Source organism: Peromyscus eremicus, chromosome 13 (genome assembly GCF_949786415.1).
Source record: "Peromyscus eremicus chromosome 13, PerEre_H2_v1, whole genome shotgun sequence".
In the NCBI taxonomy this organism is placed as follows: domain Eukaryota; kingdom Metazoa; phylum Chordata; class Mammalia; order Rodentia; family Cricetidae; genus Peromyscus; species Peromyscus eremicus.
Genome location: NC_081429.1, coordinates 1,758,067 through 1,770,641, shown reverse-complemented (window position 1 = coordinate 1,770,641; position 12,575 = coordinate 1,758,067). Strand labels below are relative to the sequence as shown.

Below are 12,575 nucleotides of genomic sequence, written 5' to 3'. Positions count from 1 at the left end.
TTGTAAGGGAGAATAATCAACTAAGGAATCCACTATGTCACATGAATTCTGGGGTTTTATTCAGTTAACCATCTAACTAAGTTTCTCTGGGGTGTATAGTATATTTCTACACGCACTAACTATACTTAAATACATATTAAATAAGTATGATGTTAAGCAAAGTCATTTACATTTGAAGCATTTTTCACAATTAGAAGCCTCTGATTTGAGGCTATTTAAAATTTTATATTGTAAATGAATTCTAATGATAAAAAACAAACAAAACCTTCCCATTTCTAGGCTTCATTCCAGTCTAGGACAAGAGGTAAATCCTACAAGTCGTCAAAATACATCATAAAAGTTAGGGCAGCTGCTGGCCTGGTGGCACACGCCTTTAATCGCAGCACTCGGGAGGGAGATTTCTGAGTTCAAGGCCAGTCTGGTCTACAGAGTGAGTTCCAGGGCAGCCATTTCAGTGGGTAGTAGACAACAATGAGACATGGGATAGAGAAGACCTGCACCCTAGGATGTAGAAATGCAGGATTACAGGAAACAAGATGAGAGATGTCATAAAGGCAGCATTTTGAACAGTCAAATCAGACGTGTTAATACACACATTACCATCTCCACGCTAGCCTATGAGCTGTCTGCACAAGATTTAGCCAAGTTAGCAACAGCATACAAGAACCTTTCTTGTATGGCTCATCCAGCTGAAGTCTGGTTACAGATAAAAATAATGAGCACTGGGGGAGCTGGTGAAAGCAGGGATTCCCTTGATTATTCTCCAGATATTCCATGACTTCAACTGTTTTTCTCCGAGTGTGGTGGTCCACATGTGATCTGACCAGCCAAGACCTGATCAACATAATTCTTAAATTTAGTCTTGAGCCCCATTGATAGTTTGAATAGTCAAAGGATACAGCTGACAAACTTTCTGAGCAACTCCATCAATTGCAGTCTTTCATGGTTGTTTTTTGTTTTTTGTTTTTTTTGTTTTTGTTTTTTTTTGTTTTTTTTTTTTTGGTTTATTTGTTTGTTTTTCAGAGACAAGGGTTTCTCTGTGTAACAGTCCTGGCTGTCCTGGAACTCACTTTGGAGACCAGGCTAGCCTCGAACTCACTGAGATCCGCCTGCCTCTGCCTCCCAAGCGCCACTACCACCCAGCTCATGTGTAGTCTTATAGCAAGCTACATCTTCACTTGTTTACTACTGCATTTTGGAATGAGCCTGTAGGAATGAACATTTATTTCTACTAAATGTCTTCTGATTTAGATCCAATATACAGTATATTTTAAATTGAGGGGTGGGAGGGGAGCAATGAGGTGGCTCAGCAGGTAAAGGCATATGTTGCCAAATGTGATAAACTGAGTTGGTGGAAGGACAGAACTGACTTCCAAAGCTGTCCTTTGTCCTCCATACATACAAACAGAGACCCAACCACCCCCGACATAAAATAAAAATTTGTTTTCTCTTGAATCTTGATTCTGTCACTTATGGTGTTACTAGCTTCTCTATCAAATTCCTGTCAACTACAACTTGGATGAGTAAATCACATAGGTCTTCCTTTACTTCCTGTTAAAAGTACAAACAGGTCAGGCAAGACACAGTACTGGAACTTTCCAATACACACCTGCTGTCAGCCTCTTTTGTGTAGTTACTGAAACAAGACCACCAAGATACCTAACTTTACTCCCGTTACTAATGGAGGCTTAGAGAACCCCACAACACACATTTGTTAATAAGAATCAAGTATAGTGAGTGACATGAATCTGTAACCCCAGCACTTGAGAGGCAGAGGCAGGGGGACCAGAAATTCAAGATCTTCCCTAGCCACTGAGTTCCAGGTCAGCTTGGGAAAAACTGTCTGAAAAAAAAACAACGAATCAGCCAACCAACCAACCGACCCAACAGACAAATGTCACCAAAGAGTACTTACTTACTGTTAACAGGTAAAACTATACTGTCTAATTTTGTTATTTTATCATAATTTTATACTTTCACTCTGTATTCTGTTCTGTTCCATCCTGCTCCTTCTTCTAAAGGCTGGTGGTAACTCACATTAAGATGATTTCTCAACCTACCGATGAGACCTGAATAAGCAAAACAAAGATTGGAAATCCATCTGAAGGGTCTAGAAATATGGCTCAGAAGTTAAAAACCCACACAGCTCCCCCAGAGAACCCAAGCTCAGCTCCTAATACTCATTCAGGAGCGGGGAGAATATGACCACATCTTCTGGCCTCAGCAGACACTGACACATATGTGGCATACACATGCATACTATACATGTGCGCATACATATATACACACACCAAGTAAATAAACAGAAATAAAAATAAAAATAATTCTTTAAAAGTCAATCTGAAAAAGCTTTGACAGCTTTCTTATTCATATGCTGGACTTCTCAAACAACCACAAAGATTTTATATAATGAGCCTGGAAATTATATATTACAAAATATTATTTATAAACATCTGTAATATATGACTGCTTTCTTTGATTTTTTTAAATCAATAAAAATGATTCATAGATATATTAAGGAATTAAAGGTACAGTATTGTTATTTTAGAACTAATTTCAAAAATGTGAATTTCAACTATTTCTAAACAAATCAGTAGTATACTTTTAGTAGGTAAACCAACTCCCTCATTTAAGAAAGAAAAACCAAAAAAAGAAAGAGAAGAAAAGAAAGAAAAGAGAGAAAAAAAAGAAAAGCTGGGCACAGTGTGGTGCATGCCTTTAATGCCAGCACTCAGGAGGATCTCTGTGAATCTCTACAGCGTGAGTTCCAGGACAGCCAGAACTACACAGAGAAACAAACAAAGAAACCTGGGGCTGGAGAGATGGCCCAGCAGTTAACAGCACTTGCTGCTCTTGCAGAAGATTCAGGTTCGGTTCCCAGCACCACAGTGTAGCTCACAATCATCTACAACTTCAGCTCCAGGGACTCTAACACCTTCTTTAGGTGTCAAGAGCCACCAGGCACCCACATAGTACATACATACACATGTAGGCAAAATACTCATACACATGAAATAAAAAAGAATGAGAAACTGGGCCAATGAGATGACTCAGTGGGCAAAGGCACTTGCCACCAATCCTGACAAGCCTGAGTTTAATCCATAGAACCCACATGGTAGAAGCTTCTGCAAGCTGTCCTTTGGCCTCTGCATATACAAAGTAAGATCAATGTAATGCACATAATAAAGTAGTGAAAAAATTTATTTTAAAAGAACGAGAAAGTATCAATCTTCAAGAAAGAAACTGCGGGCTGGAGAGATGGCTCAGCGGTTAAGAGCACTGGCTGCTCTTCCAGAGGACCTGAGTTCAATTCCCAGCAACCACATGGTGGCTCACAGCCATCTGTAATGAGATCTGGTGCCCTCTTCTGGCCTGCAGGAATTCATGCAAGCAGAGCACTGTATACATAATAAATAAAATAAATCTTTAAAAAAAAAAAAAGAAAGAAAGAAAGAAAGAAAGAAACTGCAATCTACCTTTTGTCAAGGTAAACTTCTTACTTGCTCTGCCACAAGGCTGTGCAAACACAGTCCATATGATCATGGGCAAACATCATGGTCTCGCCCACATTTTTGTAAATAAGAAAAGCAAATAGCCAACCCTGCCCTTTAGAAAGCGAATTCCTGAAGAAGGATGCAACAATCAAACTTGACCTGTAACAGATGAGAAAAACCTGAAACAAATTTCAAGTATGGTCAGACAAAACTACCTTTTGGAAGATTTTTTTTTTTATGTTGAAGAAGTAATAGTGTATTAGAAATGTGTGACTTTAAAAAGTCATACCTGCAAAGGCAATTTCTAAATTTGCCTTTAGTCATTCTGATGAAAAACTGTATTTTTTAAAAAACTTAAACTCACAGCTTTAAATGTCTACAGAGTCAGATATAAACCTGGGAAATTGCTCTCCTTCAAGGTCTGGCATTACTATTTTTGTTCTGGCCAAATGCCCACAAAAGCACAAACATACTGCAAAACCTGCCCAAGCTGCACCACCGTAGCTGGAGATTTACAGATTTGTTTTCTTTTTAACTACCTGAAGGCTGTCCAATAGTAGTATTTAGTGTAAATAAACTTTTTTCAGCAAATATTTTTGGAGAAAGAATGTACAACTGCATGGTACTTTAGACTTAAGATCATATAGAGCAGTGGTTCTCAACCTTCCTAATGCTCTGACCCTTCAATACAGTTCCTCATGTTGTGGGGACCCCCAACCATACCATTATTTTCATTGCTACTTCATAACTGCAATTTCATTACTGTTACAAATCATAATCTGATATGCATCCCCAAAGAGGTCACAACCCAAAGACCGAGAACTATTTAGGTAGAACCACATCCTAAGACGACCTTTCTCCTACCCAGACACCACATCCTTTCTACCCTCCATGTCACCAAATTAACTGGCATATGAAGGCTTGATCCTAGGTTGAGAGAAGAGTTCTCAATGAAACAATGAAGCTAAACAGTGTTTAACATCAGAGGAAGCAACTAGATCTTGCAGCTGTCACTAACTGGCAGGATCACACAGAAGCTGGCGGTTGCTTGTGCTTTTTTGGAGGAAATAAAACGTTCTACCACATACCAACAACTCAGCTCATGGATCTAGAAAGATGAGGTCATGGTATGAAGTAGAATAAGAAGAGAGGTACACACAGAGCAGACTTCAAATCTACAGAATACCAACAAACACGCCATTACTATATCCTACCAGTACCAAGTTCAGAGGACAAGCAAGGCACACTGCACACTAAAGGCAGGTATCAAGGTGAAGATGCTCCCTGAACAGGCTCTTAGACACTGATACTTTTGGATGAAAGCCAGAAGTTGGCTAGAGAGCTGTATGCCACAGTCTAAAGTCTGATATGGAAACAAAACTATTTTGTACTTTTGTGGGTAATAAAGCATGTAGTGGAAAGGAAGGCAAAAGTTGAAAAGCTCAGTGCTGTTTACAAAATGGCCACATGCCTTCTTTTATTGCTCAAAGAACATTTCAATCCTGATGTGTAGACAGCACAATACAGTCAAACTGGAAAATCTGCCTTTTCATCTGGAATCTCTATCTCAAATGTAAGAAACAGCTTCTTACAGCCAAGGGAGCATAAGATGTTAAGCTGAGAGACACTCCAACCAGGAAAAGCTTCTTACATTGAAAACTTTCTTCCCTCTGTAAATTTTCAACATAGGATTTTATTTTTCCTTCCCCATTTTATAAGTGGAATGCTACTAACCCAAGTATCTACAATGACTAAATATCTGAGTGCTATTGCACACAAAGGAACAATTCAAGCATACAGATTATCATTCTCATATGCAAATACCCCACATCTTTCATCTTGATTTTTTAAATTTCTTACTTTATTTTTTAGTTTTTTAAAATCAGTCTCACAATTTAGCCCTGGAACTCAGATATCTGCTTGCCTCTGCCTCCTGAATGCTGTGATAAAAGGCATGTACCATCATGCCCAGCCTTTCCTTGATTTATTTATTTGTTTGTTTATTGTTTTTATTTGTTTGTTTGTTTTGCCTGCATGCATGTCTGTGTGAAGGTGTCAGATCTTGGAGTTACAGACAGTTGTTAGCTGCTACGTGGGTGCTGGGAACTGAACCCGGGTCCCCCGGAAGAGCAGTCGGTGCTCTTAACCACTGAGCCATCTCTCCAGCCCGATTTATTTATTTATTTAACTCCTCCAAATATTGAGACTATTGTTAACTATAGTGTCTGAATCATAGCGGTTTGAACAGGAAGTTACCCTGATTAAAACTGGATTCCCACATGTGTTCTAGGAGTGAAGCAAATAGGGTGAGCTTGTTTCAAAACAATGGGGGATAAACGGTGCAAGCTCAGAGATGTCTTCAGACTGAAATGGTATTAGCTACGGTGCTGACCGCACTGAGTTCTGGAGTGAGAGGTCAATCTACTCCAACCTAAATCACTTCATTCCTATCGGTTTTACATAGTGGACTTCTATGTTGTGACTAGAACATAATCTGTTTTTAAGCCAAAGCCTTAAGTATATAACCTCTCAAACTCATTATCCTCTTACTCTGCCTCCCAAGTACTGGGGTCACAGGCAGATGCCAAGACCTAGCCCTTCAAATCAATGTAGGCACCTAGTTTGAAATCAAGCTCTGGGCAAGCTCTTTTCTTTTCAGAGGCAGCTATTAGTACTGTCCACTAGGACTGGCCAATTGTTAAAGCCAGAACCTAAGAGTATAACCTTGAACCTTTCTGGTATCTAACTTTACTAAGACATTCAGAGGCATGATTGAAAGGCCACTATCACAGTTCCAGAGCATCATAAAGCCAATGACTTGAACATGTATAGTGGTATAAGCCTACAATCCCAGAACTCCAGAGGCTGAGGTGGAAGAATCACAACTGGGTCAGTCAGAAAAAAATACTGATTTAATAATACTGCACTCCAGGCCAATAGTATCTTTTAGGTTTTAAACTAAAATATCTTACACTTAAGCCTGAATAGCTAAATAGACACTATACTGACATCCTTAATTCCTGGAAGTCATGCTTCTCTTAAATGACCAGTTTGTTTTGTGTCTTACATACAGTCATGCTTGGAGCTGACTCTTTATTCTAGCTACCCAACTCAAAGCCAAATGTGGGATTTCACCTAACAGCACACAAAAATGTGTTTATTTGTGTATTAACCCTTACTCGAGTCGATTTGTCCTGTTTTTCTACATTCCTTATCTTGTTTTCTATGGATAGTAGTTAGTAAAGAAAGAGAGAGAAGGAAAAATACTCCTAATTTTTTCCATTTCCTAAAATGGTAATAGGTGCCTGGTCAGCTTTTCATCACTGTAACAAAACTGCCTGAGTCAGGCTAACTTAAAAAATCTGTTTGTTTAGCTCACAGTGTTAGAGGTTCAAGGGCACAGCACCTGCATCAGTGCAACTTTAAGGAGGGCCTCTTCAATGGTGCCACACTAACTCTATTAGGTGACAATGGCAGGAACAGCAGTTACTGGAGACATTTCAAACAGCAGCAAAAAAAAAAAAAAAAAAAAGAAAAGGGGTCCCTCTAACAAGAACTTCACCCCCTTTACTAGGAGCACTAGGCCCACTTCTTGGTGGCCTGACTTATGATCCATTGAGGATCACGTCTTCCACAAGTCTTCCATTTGGATACTTGAGGACTAAATCAAATCCAAACCATAGCAGTGAGGGACAAAAGAATCTAAGCTTAGCATATGGGAGCAAACATAAGCTGTTAATCTTAGCTTTACATTACAAATTTGCTTAATACAACACAACCCAGTGTGTTAGTTATCTCCCCCAGGTGAGATTTAGAAACAATGCTAAGAAGATCCTATGTCAAAAAAGAGAAAGTACATTAAGGCAATCGATACGTATGGTTTACACAAAATCAAAATAAGGGACTGTGTTTTCTTAAGAGTCAAATTCTGGCTCTGAGAGTGGTCCAGCCTCCTCAGGAGTGTAAAAGGGCAGCCCCAGCACCTTCACTGTGTACACTGTCTACTCATTTATGTACCTGTTTAGTTCCCATCAATCTCCTTTCTGGTTAAGAAAAAACACAAGTATTTCCAAGCTTATGCAACATATTGTTCAAGCTGCTGTTACATGAAAGGCACTGAAGAAACTAAGTTTTAAATGTCTGCTTTCATAGAAAATTATTTTTACCAGGTATACAAAATATATTCTATTCAAACAGTATAAAAATTTCCATTCATAAATTAAAATAACAGCTAAGCTGTACTTGCATATCATTTCATAGTCTATTCTCATCTCATCAAGGGCATCAAGGAAGTACCAAGAATATAAATGAAGATGGGGTGGCAAGCAATAGGCAGAGAACACAGTGTAAATGGGAAACAATAGACAAATGATGAGGTAAACAAAAATGCTGCCCAATCAACAAACACTGGTTAAACTACAACCCCACAACCAGTAAGAATTTTTATAAGTGGACTTTTAATTGGCAGTCACTTATAGTTAAGTATGAAAAATAAAATGTATTTTACTGGTTTACATGAAATGAGCATGCTGGGGATGATTGATTGATAAAACACTGATTGGCCAGTAGCCAGGCAGGAAGTATAGGCGGGACTAGCAGAGAGGAGAATTAAGAGAACAGGAAGGCGGAGAGGAGACACCAGCCTGCCGTCCAGGGACCATCATGTAGAGGCAGCAGGTAAAAATACGGAACATGTGGTGACATATAGATTAACAAAAATGGGCTGAGTATAAGAGTAAGAGCTAGACAATGGTAGGCCTGAGCTAATGGCCGAACAGTTTAAATAATATAAGTGTGTGTATGTTTATTTTATAAGTGGGCTAAGGGACTGCCGGGGCTTGGGGGGACCCAGAGAGAAAACCTCTAGCTACATGAACATCTTAACAACCCGCACACACATACTAGGCCGTGGTAGTTCCCAGAGAACAGCTGTCAAGTCTGATCCCTAGGATGCATACATGGAAGGAGAGAACCAACTCCTCCACTGTGCCCTCTATCTCCACAGGCACACCGTGGCATGTGTGTGTCCACTTACACACATAAATCGAATGCATGCACACTAAATAAATACAATTTAATGCACAAATATGAAATATTTTTCTTGCTTAGTCTTCCCACTTTTTCTTAGGATTATACAGTTTCTTAAAAGTTTATTTTTTTCCAGCAATTCCAAATATTTCATATTTAGACATTTCATTTTTTTCATAGCCAGAGTATTTCTGTTCTGACATTTATAATACTGCTAACAAGAAATCAATATCTTTGTATAAAATATGGCTACTGGGCTGAACTCTTTAGCTCTTTAACTAACTGTACTCATTTTACTAAGTTTAGGATTATAACTAGCTGAGTACAGTGAAACATGCTGATAATCCCAGCACAAAACAGCAATAGAAACTATAAAATACCATCAAGTTTAGTTAAGCAGGGAATTGTTAAGAGGGTGACAACTAGTATTTACTGTGTGCTTGGTTCTGGTCTACTCATTTCACAGCAAGCCTGAGAAGATTATTATTCTAGTCACACAATAGAGAAATTCCAAGTAAGAGCTTTAGGATGTAAGCCACCGGGCCTGGGTCTGGCACTAGAGGACATTTAACCTCAGGGTTTCTCAGGCTGGCATTCTCCAAGAAGAGAGTGCTAACTAACTACACTGTTCCTCCTGCCCACAGCTCTTAGAAAACAAGCAGGATACAAGGACACAGCTGGTGCCTACTGCTGTCCTGCTGTCCTGCTGTCCTGGCCAGAATAAGAACATGCTAAGTTAGGGAGGAAACAGCAATACTGGAAGAGTTTCCTTTTAAAGGTAAAATCTCACTGCAACCCAGGCTGAACTCAATCCAGTGATTCTCCTGCCTCGCTCTCCCAAGTGCTGGGAAAATGGCTCACAGATTTGACTAAAGGCTAATCTGATTTATGAGGGCATTTTCTCAATTGAGGTTTCTCCTTTCCAGATAACCCTAGCTTGTCTCAAGTTGACAAAACAAACAAACAAACAAAAACAAACAAAAAAACCCTAAAAACCTAACTAGTAAAATAGAATTACTTCGTTAAAACATCAAAAATATTCCAACTTAAAACCATCTGAATGTTTTCCTTACTTAGAATTCTGAAAGAAGGAAAATAGCTAATGGCCTGGAGCTTTTAGAAATCAACACCTGGCTGTGGCATACGGCAATTATACCAAGTTCCAGCTCTATGGTTTGTAGACTTCACCTTTCCATTCAGTGGAGTAACAGCACTTGAACTTCTCTAGTCTTCCTGTAAGACTCCGTTTCTTCTCAGCTCCTTAATCAGCACTGATGGTAACTCAGTAACACACTGCCTGACCAGAAGGCTTGGCTTGGCTATGTTCCAGGATGGGTCTACAACCCATCAAGACAAAACTATACCATGTACACAAGGTTAAGCTCTGCACCACAGTTCTGAATGTAGGACCCTTTCTAGATTTACAACTGAGGCTATTGTTTCATTTATTAAAGACATGAAAACACTGGGTTCTTATAAATGGGCTGAATACTCACATAGGTCTTGACAATGTACCAGCAACTGGTATCCATGTATAGGTTGGCAATTACTTTGTACCTCGATTTTTGTGCTTGCACCAGCATAGAATCCAGGTGCTATTTTCATACTGAACTGGCATGTGTCGAGGACACTGTCTGCTGCTCTTAGTTTAGCACCTCTCGCATACCCCAGACTAGTGACTCCACTGACTACTCGCTGTATTTAACAGAGAAGCCCTTCTCAGGTGCACCAGAAGGCCATAAAAAATGTTCACCAGGGGTCAGGAGAGATGGCTTAGCAGTTAAGAGTGCCTGCTGCTCTTGAAGAGGACTTGAATTCAGTTCCCAGCACCATATTAGGTGGCTCACAACCTCTTGTAACTCTAGCTCCCAAGTGTTTCTTTACCTCTGCCCCAGGAAGGCACTTGAACGCACGTGCACACTCCAACATTCAAATACAGTACAGCTGAAACTTATTTTTTTTTTCCCCTGAGACAGGGTCTCACTATGCAGCTCTGGCTGTCCGGGCACTCTATGTAGACCAGGCTGGCCCCAAACTCACAGAGATCCACCTGCTTCCCAAGTGCTGGGATGAAAGACATGTGCCACCAAGCCTGACTTTTTTTTTTTTTTTTTAAAGGGGAGGGGGGAACTTAATTTTTTTAAAGTCCAGGAAAAAAAAGTCAAGTGAGGAGGAATTTACTCTCGGCTAGAACACTCAAATGTGTTGTGTACATAAATACATAAATACATGAAGTAGTCAGCTATGTTTAAGACAATAGATAGATGATTTGGCTTCCACCATTACTGATCTCCTCTGTCTCTTTTCTTGGCTTAAGGCCCCAGTGACAGTAGAAATATTAAGAATAGGAGAACTAAAAATAACCTGTAGAAATGGGAATAAAACAAGAAACATCAACTTTTATTTTAGTGAATTAGAACTACAAGAAATGGGGTTGGAGATAACTTGGTAATTAAGAGTACTGGCTGCTCTTCCAGAGGACCTGGGTTCAATTCCCAACACCAACATGGCAGCTCACAACTGTAACTCCAGTTCCAGGAGATCCCAGCTTCAGGAGATCTGACACCCTCTTCTGGCCTCCCTGGTACCTGTAGACACATACACAAACACCATTCAACTATTACCTGCCACATGGCTGGAACAATCGCACCTCCATTAAATCCTGTCAGTTAAGCTGGAGAAAGAGAGATGGCCAGATACCCTCACACAGACATACATCCAGGCAAAACATCAATGCACATAAAATAAAAATAAATAAATCATAAAAAAAAACTACAAGAAACTAATCATTGTAGCAAGCACACGCACTGTTTGTTTAGACAGGGTCTCACTATTGTAGCCCAGGCTAAATTCAAATGTGTAAATCTGCCTCCTGCTTCAACATCCTGAGAGCTAGGATTACAGGCATGCACCATAATGCTGGGCTAGTATGGATACGTTTGTATTTAATTACATGCTTATTTAAGGAACTGTGTAAAAGAAACTTTTTAATTGTGCAATACTGTACCACAAAGCTTATAACTAGGAGGTAAAACTTTTAAGTGTGTCCTTTCTGCTGACGTCACAACAAATAACACATTCAACTACAGATCAAAGAGTAAGCTACTCAAAGAATTTCCAGAGTCATAAAATATCCTGAACACATATATGGCACAGAAAAAGAGCTCTGAGAGCGTCAGTCACTGTAACAGCTACTATGTACTTGGAACACGCCAGATACTGTGCACAATGTTTTCTTATTGAACCTTCACAGCTTCTTTACAGACAGCAGTCTACTCTTACTATTTTATGAACAGGAAAGTAGGGAAGAATGGGCCTACAATATGATCCCCAGCAGCCTAAACTAGGATTTAAGTCCTTTCTTATGGCCTTTAAACACTGAGCTTCTGAGCTGTTTCACTACAGAACTATCTCTATAGTACAGCCTCACTATTATATCTCCTGTGTTTATAACCCATGTAACTTAAAAATGTAGTATCTCAAATTGCATGGTGAATTGTTTCTAATAGCTTATAACAAGCATTAATAAATCTAGAATACTGGAAAGCATCATACATAAGGTTTAAAAACTGCTTCATGAGCTGCAGATATGGCACAGTGTTCTTCCAAAGGACCAGGGTTTGATTTCCAGCATCTACATGTATCTTTGGTTCTAGGGATTCTGATTTCTTCTTCTGAACTCCATGGATACTAGGTATGTATGTGGTACACATACATGTAAGCAAAATACTCATTTCAAAACGAAAATATTAATTCTGATAAAAAGTTATCATCTCCCAGCTGGGCATGGTAGCACGCACACACCTGTAAACCTGTCACTCAGGAAGCAAGAAACAAAAACTGCCAGCCAGGCGTTGGTGGCACACGCCTTTAATCCCACCCAGCACTGGGAGGCAGAGCCAGGCGTTCGAGGCCAGCTGGGTCTACAGAGCGGGATCCAGGACAGGCACCAAAGCTACACAGAGAAACCCTGTCTCGAAAAACAAAAAAATAAAACAAAAGAAACAAAAACTGCCAAAAGTTCTAGGCCAGCCTAGTCTACCTACCTATCAA

General features: G+C 39.6%; 1 protein-coding gene across 3 annotated transcripts in view; it reads right to left on the bottom strand.

Annotated features, from left to right (window-relative positions):
- The window catches only part of Cab39 (calcium binding protein 39), a 78,038-nt gene that overhangs the window by 55,454 nt on the left and 10,009 nt on the right, over nt 1-12,575 (bottom strand). The window contains exon 2 of one of the 3 annotated variants that reach the window (XM_059278484.1): nt 1,916-2,069. The exons of the other annotated variants lie outside the window; for them this stretch is intronic. The gene's annotated coding sequence lies outside the window, so the exon portion shown is untranslated. The remainder of the gene's footprint in view (nt 1-1,915; nt 2,070-12,575) is intronic. 3 annotated transcript variants of the gene reach the window in all.